Source organism: Colias philodice, chromosome 23 (genome assembly GCF_061535455.1).
Source record: "Colias philodice isolate Cphi_HAF_F1 chromosome 23, ilColPhil1 Martin Lab GWU primary, whole genome shotgun sequence".
Lineage (NCBI taxonomy): Eukaryota > Metazoa > Arthropoda > Insecta > Lepidoptera > Pieridae > Colias > Colias philodice.
In genome coordinates, this window is record NC_143108.1 from 4704710 (window position 1) to 4715646 (window position 10937).

Genomic DNA, 10937 nt, shown 5'->3' on the forward strand with positions numbered 1-10937 from the left:
GTGGGGTTAGAATGAGCGTTCGCTCGTTTGATGTAAATACGCCGTAACAAGTTTATGTTCTTTAGCAAGATCGTCATTTATTTTATTACTAGCTGCTCCGCGCGGTTTCACCCCCGTGGCTCCACTCCTGTTGCCCGTAGCGTGATGAAATATAGCATATAACCTTCCTCGATAAATGGGCTATCTAACACCGAAAGAATTTTTCAAATCGTACCAGTAGTTCCCGAGATTAGTGCGTTCAAACAAACAAACAAACAAACTCTTCAGCTTTATAATATTAGTATAGATTTTTTAGGTTCTAACTACTACTTTTTTTTTTTTTTTTTTGTGTGGTGTCTCTCAATGTTAGCCAGAGCCCAGAAGGGCTTCTACATTTTAACGCGGACGCGGGGGTGAACTGAAGGTTCACCCTGGTAGCGACATGCACAAGGGCGTCCCCCCTTGACGGGGACCACGAACCTCGGCTTGAGCTGTCGCTTGAGTGGAGGAGGCCAGAAGGGCCCTAATCGGACGGGGAACTACTACTTCAAATCCTACACCCTATCTACAATAAAATAAATAAAAAAATGTTGTGTGGTTTTATGAAACCACGGTAAAAGTGAAACTGTTCGAACGGTTCCGAACACTGCTTTGTGTAGCGCATGTCGCGTGACGGTCGGCTGCCGAGTAGGTATACCTACTCGGCAGCCGCGATACACGCGACATGCGCTACACAGACCAAAAAGTTTGAGACGATGTAATAAAAGTTTCACTTTAATAAAAATATTTAAATTAAAATTAAAGACTTTTTAACGGATTTTAAACGCGATTTATTCATTATATTATTTTCCCGACGTTTCGAACACTTTACAGCGAGCGTGGTCACGGGGAGAGATAATAAATGAATAAATCGCGTTTTAAACCCGTTAAAAAGTCTTTAATTTCTAAATGTATAATACTCGCGTAAAATCAAACACTAGAATAATATTGTAGTTAACCCACAGATAAAATTTTCACTTTACTCCATCTGAAGTTCGCAATACGGCTAACGGTCGCTACGGCCTGTTTCACCACCCTCAAGTAAAGTGTCGAGTAGGCTAATCGCCAGTTAAAGTGACCCGTAACTTCAAGTGCGAGTTTCACGACGTCCGAGTAGCACAAATCATAAGATTAACTGACCCGTAACTTACTTGCCACGTCTTCTGCCAATTAGCGTGTTTTAGACACATATTTTAACAACGCACAATGCGTTTGTTAAGTTATAGGGCTTGTAGAGTTAAGATGTGAAGAGTCTAGAGACTTGGCTCTACATGAGATATGATAACTTTTTCAGAGTGTCTTGCCAACATTTTATATAAAATGATTTGGTGAGATTAATTATAATTAAGTATTTTACTCAAGTTTCATTTTGAGAATTAAATTTCAATGCAACAGACAGAAAATAATTGCACGAGACAGAGAAATTTGGGCATTTTTGGAGGATGCCTTTATGAGAACTAGAAGGCGTTTTATTTTATTTTAGATATATAGGGTAAAAGTGGGATCGATGCCCCACTTTTTGAAATAGCCTCATAATTTAAAAAACATGCATCTTATACGAACACTTTGTATGAATATAGCTAGGTTAATTATCTGTTTTGAATTACTATTTATATTTTTAATCCTATCATTTATAGATAATGTGTAATAAATATTTTTGTAGAACACCTTTTTTGAGGATAGATGCCTACCTAGTTGGATAGTTGCCCCACCATGAAAATACTAAGGAGGATAGATGCCTGCAGAGTGGGATAGATGCCTGACATACTCTATAAACGCGAAATCTAATAAAATTAATATGATAAACCAGCAAATGTCAAGTTCACATAGTTGTTCTGTTGTCCAAGAATATACTTGCGCTCGCACTCCTTCTTTTCTTTTGTATTTTCGTGGCGTGGTTCTCCTACAATCAGTATAAGGGCAGATCATTAATAAGTAAGTAAACATAACAAAAAAAAGCAAATTAAACGAGTAAAATCGGTTAACATAGAGAAAACCTCTGACGCAATCGGGTAAAAATATAAACAGTACCTGTGATTATCGATACTAACATGTACATATGTATTGAGGGATAGATGCCCTTAGAGGCCCCTAAGGGCATCTATCCCTCGAAAAAAAAGGGGCAACTATCCTTTTTGATAAGGATAGCTGCCCCAGTAGTTTTTTTATTAAATAGAAACAAAAGAGCCACTATTTTCACTTAGATTTGTACTTAATGAACCAGTGTATAGACATAATAAGAAATATAGTGAAATTTATTAATACTTATGAAGTTATGCAAAGGCAAATATCAACCTTTTTAAATTTTAACGTGTTCGTGAAGTTCGCCGCCGATATTATAACACGCACTAGCGAAACACGTCTTCACCAAACAACAGCTCATGCGTACACGAGGTGCGGGGTGATAGGAGCAGGAGCTCCTAAATCAATCCGAATTAATGATTTAAATAGGAATTTAAATCATTAATTCGTAGTCAGGACTCTGGGAAGTGAGGTTTTTTGAAAATGGGGCATCTATCCTAGTGCGGCATCTATCCCACTTTTACCCTAGATACTATAATTGAGAGGAAACCATTATTTTCCCATATCAGTTATTAGAATATGGACCTAATTTAATTTATCGGTTCTAATAGATAAGTGCCACTTGGCTGTCAGATGTGCGTGAAGCTAATTTTAATATTAACCATTATAGTTAATTGCTGATTGTGAGGTCGGGTCACTGATATGTACGATAGTTTGAGTGTACAGGGTGTTCACAATCATTCTATCTACTATTTTTGTTAGAGCAAATTAAAGAATCTATGTAGTAGATTTTGATTAATATAATATCTAATATCGTTTTGGATTTTATTGGAGCAAAATGCAGTGTATGTAGAGGATTTTGATTAAGATATCGATTGGAAATGGGGTTCCTTCCGAGATGCAAGTTTTAGCTCCTACTGATTAGTTCAATTACTACAAGCTAATACTCGTCAATAGAATGACCGAGTTTTAAGCTACCTACCTTACTTGCCGAACATCGATGTCATCCAGAGATAAATATTTCTACAAGAAGATTTTCGAGTTACTCAGTTTTTATCTTTATTCGTAAAATCATAATACTGAAATACACTTTCATCACACTTACCTATGTATTCATATGTGATTCTACCGCTAGAACATACAATATTTTGAATGAACGGTTGGCTTGGTCGGTAGTGGCCCTGCCTTCCAAGCCAGAGGTCGTGGGTTCGATTCTCACCGGGGGCAAATATTTGTGTGATGAACATAGATGTTTGCTCTGTTTCTGGGTGTTAATTATCTATATAAGTATTTATTTAAAAATTATATATGTATGTTTATCAGCCATCTGGTTTCCATAACACAAGCGAAAGCATGGGATCAGATTGTGCCGTGTGTGAAAATTGTCCTGAAATATTTATTTATTTATTTATTTGTGTACAAGGGCGTCGCCAGCCGATGGCGCAGGGGGGGGCAAGTTTACCTATTACAATTCATATTTTTCCTACTACAATTCATATTTTTCTAATTCTCTATGAATGAGAAAAGTAGGTATGAATTTTAGGTAAAGTCGACAGCCCATGAAGCTTTCCACTTGTACTACGAGCCTTACATCTACAGCGATTGTAATAACAACAGTATCTTAGTACTATATGTATACATACAGGGTGTCCCAAGAACTATGGATATACTGAAACTAGGAGGTAGAGGACCTACCTAGAGGGCTATCCGAATCCCCCCCATGTATGTTATGCGATTTTTCGTAGTTGACTTTTTTTTTCAATTTTTCACCTATCGCCGAGTACGTTGAGATTTTTACTCATGGTGACGTCAATTATTGCGGTAGATGCTTGATTTTTGAAGTGAAAACTTCTTTAGCGGCTTTTTCTTTAATGGGTATAAAATCTTAAACTCGCGTCAGGACACGTGACCTGATCGAAAAAGCGGAAGACGGATACCATTCCAAAATATCAAACATGCTCAACGTTAATATTTTTTTTTTTTTTTTTATGTTATGGGATAGCAAGCGAGCAGACGCGTCGCCTGGTGTTAAGCGATACGCGCCGCCCATAAGCATCCACTCCACTGGGGAGTGGATGTGTTGCTGTCCTCAGGAAATAAATAATAATAATAATCAAGTTTTCACTTCTGCCGGCACTCCCGGAGTGCAACCTGTCGTTTTTTTTTGTGTGCTAAGCTGAAAGATAGGCCAATTCAGTATGGACACATTTACTATCGTTAGATCTTTAAATTTTTAAAAACTTGCTCTATCCTGTATATATTCTGTGACAGTACAGGGTCCAATGTGTAAAGCTACATGAGCACGAGCTCTTGACTATGCAATAAACTTGTAAATAAGTGTTATAATAACATATTTATTAGAAAAATAGAATAAAAAGGAGTTTGAATTTGAATAAATGTACAGCGTATTTTTTTTTAATTACCAGATTTTAATATTATAGCTGTGGTCGTTGTTTGATTATATATTAGGTTAATTAAAATGTAATTTTTGGGGATTCATTGTAAACTTCTCGACCACTTTATTATTAAAATCTTGTAAGTTTCCATGTATAAGTTTTCGGTGCACACTCATCATGGCCAAAACATTGAGGCGATTTCGACTCATATAGTGCTTCTTAGCCAGGTTTTTAGTCTCCTGAGGCTGCTAAACGATCACTCTACCGTCGTGCATGGAAGAGCGATCAAAATTTTCAAAATTTTTAGAATCTCTAGGGGGGGGCAGCTGCCCCTCCCTGCCCCCCCTTGGCGACGCCCTTGTTTGTGTATTCGATGTTATGTGTTGAAGCCACAGAAACAGAAATAGTGCCTTGTTATTTAGATTTCCATGGTTAAAGCATTACGGAAGAGCGTTTCATAACACCCTGTATACCCCGATTATTTTCAACTTTGATATCATCCAAAAAAGTTATCAACATGATTTACCTACATCGACGTTTTATTTGTCCTACATCTAAATGGGCTTATTTGTGAGACTAATCAACACTTACGTCAGTGGTCTTGATCTTGTGTGTATTACATAACGTACGATAAATTCTTAATTAACCATTCGATATATAATTTACTAAAATTTCCACTAATATTTAAATGCTACATTGATGTAAAAACTGTTCAAATGATGCAATAATTTCTGAGATTGGTACATAATAAAAATTGATATTAAAATCAATGTAATTTATAATCATGTAATTTTATGGTTGTCTGGAAGAGATTGCTTTAAGCAATAAGGCCGCCTTTTGTGCACCTACCATATTCATGTTTTCCATGTTAAATTATATATGTTTTTATTACTGGTATTGTACAATAAAGTGTCATAAAAAAAAAATGTGTGCGTGTACTAGTGTACACACGTAAGAAGTGAAACTTCTTTATGACCTTATTTTTCAAAAAATAATTTACTATATGCAAATTTACAGAAATACGTCGAATTACGCGTGGTAGGGATAAGAAAAAGATGGCGCGTAACGGAAAAATGTCACGCGTAATGAAAAAATGTTACACTAAATTTTTTTCCAACCCCGATAAAGAAGTTTCACTTCAAAAATCATCGGGATTTTTGAAGTGAATTTGAAGGGACATTCAAGAATGAAGAATAAAACAGAAAGTAATGTGTATCAATCTCATTTAACACCTTAATGATGTTATAAATACATAACACTGACAAACAAAACGTCAATCTATAGAATTAATTGAACTAAAACAAAATAAACGCGATGTGTTCGCTTTTTGCGGGTGAAATATTAAAATTCTTCAACGCTAGTTGAATTTCGTTCACAAATCATTAACCGCAAATGTAAACTCGACGTTGGATCATTAGCAGCTAATTAATCTCGTGTGTTCGTAATTATAGTAATTAAAAATAACTTATTAATTTCGTACTAAGCGGTGCTCTGGTTCTTAATTGCTTAAATTAATCACTTAAATGTAGCGTGCTTGTTAATTTTGAGTATAGAGAAGCTTTGTGAAGTAAATGGTGAATGCCAGTGTTGAGTGGAAATGTAATGGGTAGTACACATAATGTAACTTAGCCCTTTGTATGTTATAATTTTGTGTAATTGGGTGTATGTATAGTTAATTTAATAATGTGTTGGTTAGTGTGTGTTTTGTAGAGTTAATGTAGAGCGCAGATGATGATTTTGACAGTATAATCGTTGAAATTTTTAGCTTTACGTGGAAAAGTTGAAAATATCTCTGCATATAGATGTGTTGCGACCGGAGCGTGCACGGTCCGTGCCCCGTCCGGGGTGCGATCAAATATTAATTCCGTAATTCGGACGGGGCACGTCGTTGAAATTTCTATGGATTTTTTTGACGTGACAACGTCTTATAATTCGATAGAGCCGGCTGCACGCACGAAAAAACATGATTCATGCGGCGTTACATCGCTCTGAGGCGTTCCATGTTTGGCTTGAAGTGCGAGCGAGAGCGCGGAACGAGTGACAAAGAAGCACAATCGGATCGGACGTTGTCACGTTCAACTATCGTCAGTAAACCGACTTTACAGACAACCAATTTTTTTCAGTTGATTCCAACTTCAAAGATACTTCAATGAATGTTTCCATTCGAATGGGTAAATACTAAATTATAGAACAACATGTAACTAGTATGCAAGCTATACGTGGTAGTAACCCAATGATTATGATGCGAAACGTGAAGAAATCGCGAAGTGAACCAACCTGTCATGTTTCCGCTCTAATCTTCATAATATGAAAAGTTATGAAAATTTATTACAGAATGAAACTTTCAATTTTAGAGGATATTTCCATTTGACAGCGGGATAACTATTGAAAAACTATTTACATATGATACATGGTATTGAAATAATATGATAGTGCATGAACATGTTCCTTAATCTCCGCATATGCGAACCGTGAAGACGTTGCGAAGTGGACCAATTTGCCATGTTGCCCTTGCCGCTGCGTCTTTCCAAACTATACAAGGCCAGTACGCAACGGTATGAAACTAATCACGTATAGTTTGGAAATAACTTTTTTACAAAGTTCTTCCAATCTATACAACAGCAGTACGCAAGTACTCGCGTATACTTTGTAGTGAAGTAAGTAAGAATAGCGCTCCAAAATATACAGCGCCAGTACGCATGCGGACTAATCGTGTATGTTGCGGAGTAAGCGCGGCGTCTTTCCATTGCTCGCGCTTATATTATTGTATTGCTGTTTTGAAATCTATTATTAAAATGCATGTGTATTGTGTATGTAATTGTATATATTGTATGTGTATAAATTGAATATTTTTTGTATCGAGGATGCTTGTGTCTTCGTTCCCGACTATACTGCACGACTTACAATTGACAGTAGTGCTAAAATGTAAGAATCTATTTTAGTGTAGTATAAAAAAACACGAACCTAACCTAACCCATAACCCTTATATCTGTTACCTATTTATTTTTCCAAGCTCATCTAATAATATTTTTATTCCATATTTTACTGAATCAATCAAGAAGAATAAAAGCAGTTAGATATAGCTGTACAAGTCTTTGATTGCCTACGCCTATTTATTATTTCGCTCAAGCGTAAGTGGTGTAGTAGGTATATTTAGTTATATTTTGCGTACTGATCGTGTATAGTTTGGAACGTAGACGGAGAATCCAATAGACACCGGCAATGCGTGTCGCAGAAAGGGATAGAAAAGATTACGTCACAATATTTAGGGTTACCGTATGAGGGAAAATTTACCCCACAATTTGTAAGATACAAATCTCTCAATATCATTATTCACATAAGTGGATAATAATGAGATATCCACATAATGATATTATGTAGATACATACTTACATTTCTATACTTAATATTATAAAGAGGAAAGGTTTGTAATTATGTATGTATGTATGGTTTTCACGCATAAACTACTGGACCGATTTCAAAAATTCTTTCACCATTAGAAAGCTGCATCTTCACTGAGCAACATAGGCTATATTGCATTTTCAAAAAAATTAGAGATCCTCACCAAAAATGCAATAATGTATCCTTAATAAAAATTCTGTCATCGCGTGCGCTGTGGAATCTATTGAAGATAGAACAAAAAAATGTTCTACGGTATTATAGAATGGATCAATATCTACAAGAAAGTCCGCGATATTCCATTCAAAAGATATAACGAATTTTTAAAAGTGTCAATTTACAGAAAATAGTAGGTATACTGTATAATTCAATGAGGAGGCGTAGTACGGGACGGGGTGAAGGTGAGTAGGGAAGGGATATTCGCAGGAACTACTTTGATTCCGATTTGAAAAATTCTTTCAGTGTTAGATAGCCCATTGATCGAGGAAGGCTATATTGTACCGTAACACTAAGACCAACAGGAGTGGAGACACGCGGGTGAAACCGCGGAGCGCAGCTAGTATATAATAAACATATTACTTTTAGATGGGTAATACATATTATGTATTTACACATACCTATGTATTATATAATATGTACATATATCATTATCATAATCCCATATGAAAATGTGTATGTAATGATAATGCAGATGAAAACTCGATTGTTTATTATTTTTTATAAAATAAAATAAATAAAATAATGTTTATTTTCGTAAATTAACAGATACACACTTTAATTATATTGACCAACCCGCGAAGGCGCAAAAAAAACGAAATTTACTTAATAATAATTTATTGTAATAAAAAAATTACATTTAAATTATCTCTAACTTAATTAACTACGTCCCTCCGGTTCAATGTTGGAACCAAGAGCGTCCATTGACTTCGGCGGGGCAGCGTTGCGGTGGTGGTGATTGCCGTAATACTTTCTGGAACCGCAGGTGTGCGCGATGTCGCAATCGTTACTGGGTACAAGTCCTTACTGGGTGGCCTTATGCATCTTCCTATAATCAATGCGTGTTATATGTACTTAACAAAAAGTTAACAAAAAACTAGAAATTTCTAAGAAAAAATTTTTTCAAGTTAACAAAACACTAGAAATTTCTAGTTTTTTGTTCAAGTTACTTAACTTGAAAAGAATATTATAAACAAAGTATTAACATTTTTTAAACTTTTATGGCGCGATCTTGTTAAGTATATTTATATGAAGGGCTCCAAAAAGTGAAATATTTTACCGACAATTATTTAAACATTTTTTTTAATGTGCAATAAGGACGGAAGTTCAAAAAAATTTCGTTAGTTAACATTTGTCTATAAATGTAAAATAATATATATATAATAAAATAATATAATAATAAAATGTCTATAAAAGTAATAAAATGCACAAAATAATGTTTTTCTACAGGTGATTAAATTTTAAAAACATAAAACATAATATAAAAGTTGAGACTTTAATTGATAAGATTAATATGCCACTAAATATTTACCAGAATAGGTACAGCATAAGGATATAGCATTGTAAGTTTTTTCTTTTGGATCAACATTTTTTTCTCAAAATGGTTGCTGCAAATTTTTGATGACGGTTTTGGTTTCCAAGCTGTTCGTCCTGTAGCTACAATCCAAATTTTTCGTAAATTATCCGGTCCAGGAAAACTGGAAAAAGCCATTGAATATTTCAGATATTTAATTAAATACACACTGCAGAATATATATTATTACTAGCGGTCCGCCCCGGCTTCGCCCGTGGTACCTACATGTTTTTAACTATCCTATCTCTCAAGTTGGATCGAACTGCACATGGTGTGCGAATTTTATTATAATCGGTTAAGTGGTTTAGGAGTCCATTGAGGACAAACATTGTGACACGAGATTTATATATATTAAGATTTCCCATAATAGTGGGTAACAATTTGTAGAAAAGTTGGCAACACAAAATTTTTTAGGTTAAAATTTATAATTGTTATTTTTGTGGTTTTTAAACAATGTATTCAAGTCAACAGCACGTGATACACAATATATTAACACGCTAAAGTATCATGAAGGCCTATTAACTGATAAAGAGTTGTATACTTACGAGTGAAAAGACAATCCAGGTATTTTCGTTCCACTATCACTTTTACACCCTTTAACACTACACCGCACCATGGTATTATTTTATAAGGTATTAACGGTAAGTTTAAATTATGCAAAACCAAACACAATGAATTACTTCTAACTTATAACATGTAAAAACTATATTTTTAGGGAAGACGATAGTTAGCTGTCAAACTTTGTTTAGCAAAGTAGGTTTCTTTTCTTGAAAAAAGTGGCACGCTGGGTGAAACAAAAAATTTTATCGTTCTCTCTCATTTCTTTACACAACACCGGCATAAGTTGCTCTTTTTCTTGTGTGAATGCGACATAAGATATCAATTTGTCTATTGGTTTCTCTGTCTACGGTTTGGAACGAAGAAGCAAGCATCCGCGTTACAAAGTATACACGATCAGTACGCAAAATTCGTGTATATTTTGTAAAAACAAACTTAAAAACAGCATTACAAAGTATACACGAGCAGTTTCCTATGGTTGCGTTCTGGCTATGTATACTTTGTAAATACGCCTTGCCGCTCTATTTACCTCTTAGCAAAGAAAAGTGTCGCCTTCAATTCAAAATTAATTCTTATCATAGTGCATGAACATGAGATTAAGTGAAAAGTTATGAAAATTTATTATAGAATTTAACTTTCAATTTTAGAGGATGTTTCCATTTGATAGCGGGTAAACTATTGAAAAACTATTTAAATATGATACATGATTTTGAAATAATATGATAGTACATACATGAACATGTTCCTTAATCTCCGCATATGCGAAACGTGAAGACATCGCGAAGTGAACCAATCTGTCATGTTGCCAACTTCGTTCCGGATTCGCCAGCGAATTGCCAGTTAATTGTTTTATTTCAATTTGATGAGTGATTGCTTTAATATACTCTGTGCATTGAACGAATGCCGGCTAATAGTGCTATTTGCGGATTGAATTCGTGGCACGTCATTGTTCTGTTTTTATTTCTATGCTGAAT

General features: G+C 35.0%; 1 long non-coding RNA gene across 1 annotated transcript; it reads right to left on the bottom strand.

Annotated features, from left to right (window-relative positions):
* Positions 1-8514: 8514 nt before the first annotated feature.
* LOC149478012 (uncharacterized) lies at positions 8515-9970 on the bottom strand. Its single transcript, XR_016317511.1, has 3 exons — positions 9951-9970; positions 9364-9529; positions 8515-8880 (listed from the first exon to the last, which is right to left on the bottom strand). It is a non-coding gene; the product is annotated as an uncharacterized LOC149478012 (long non-coding RNA).
* Positions 9971-10937: the final 967 nt, after the last annotated feature.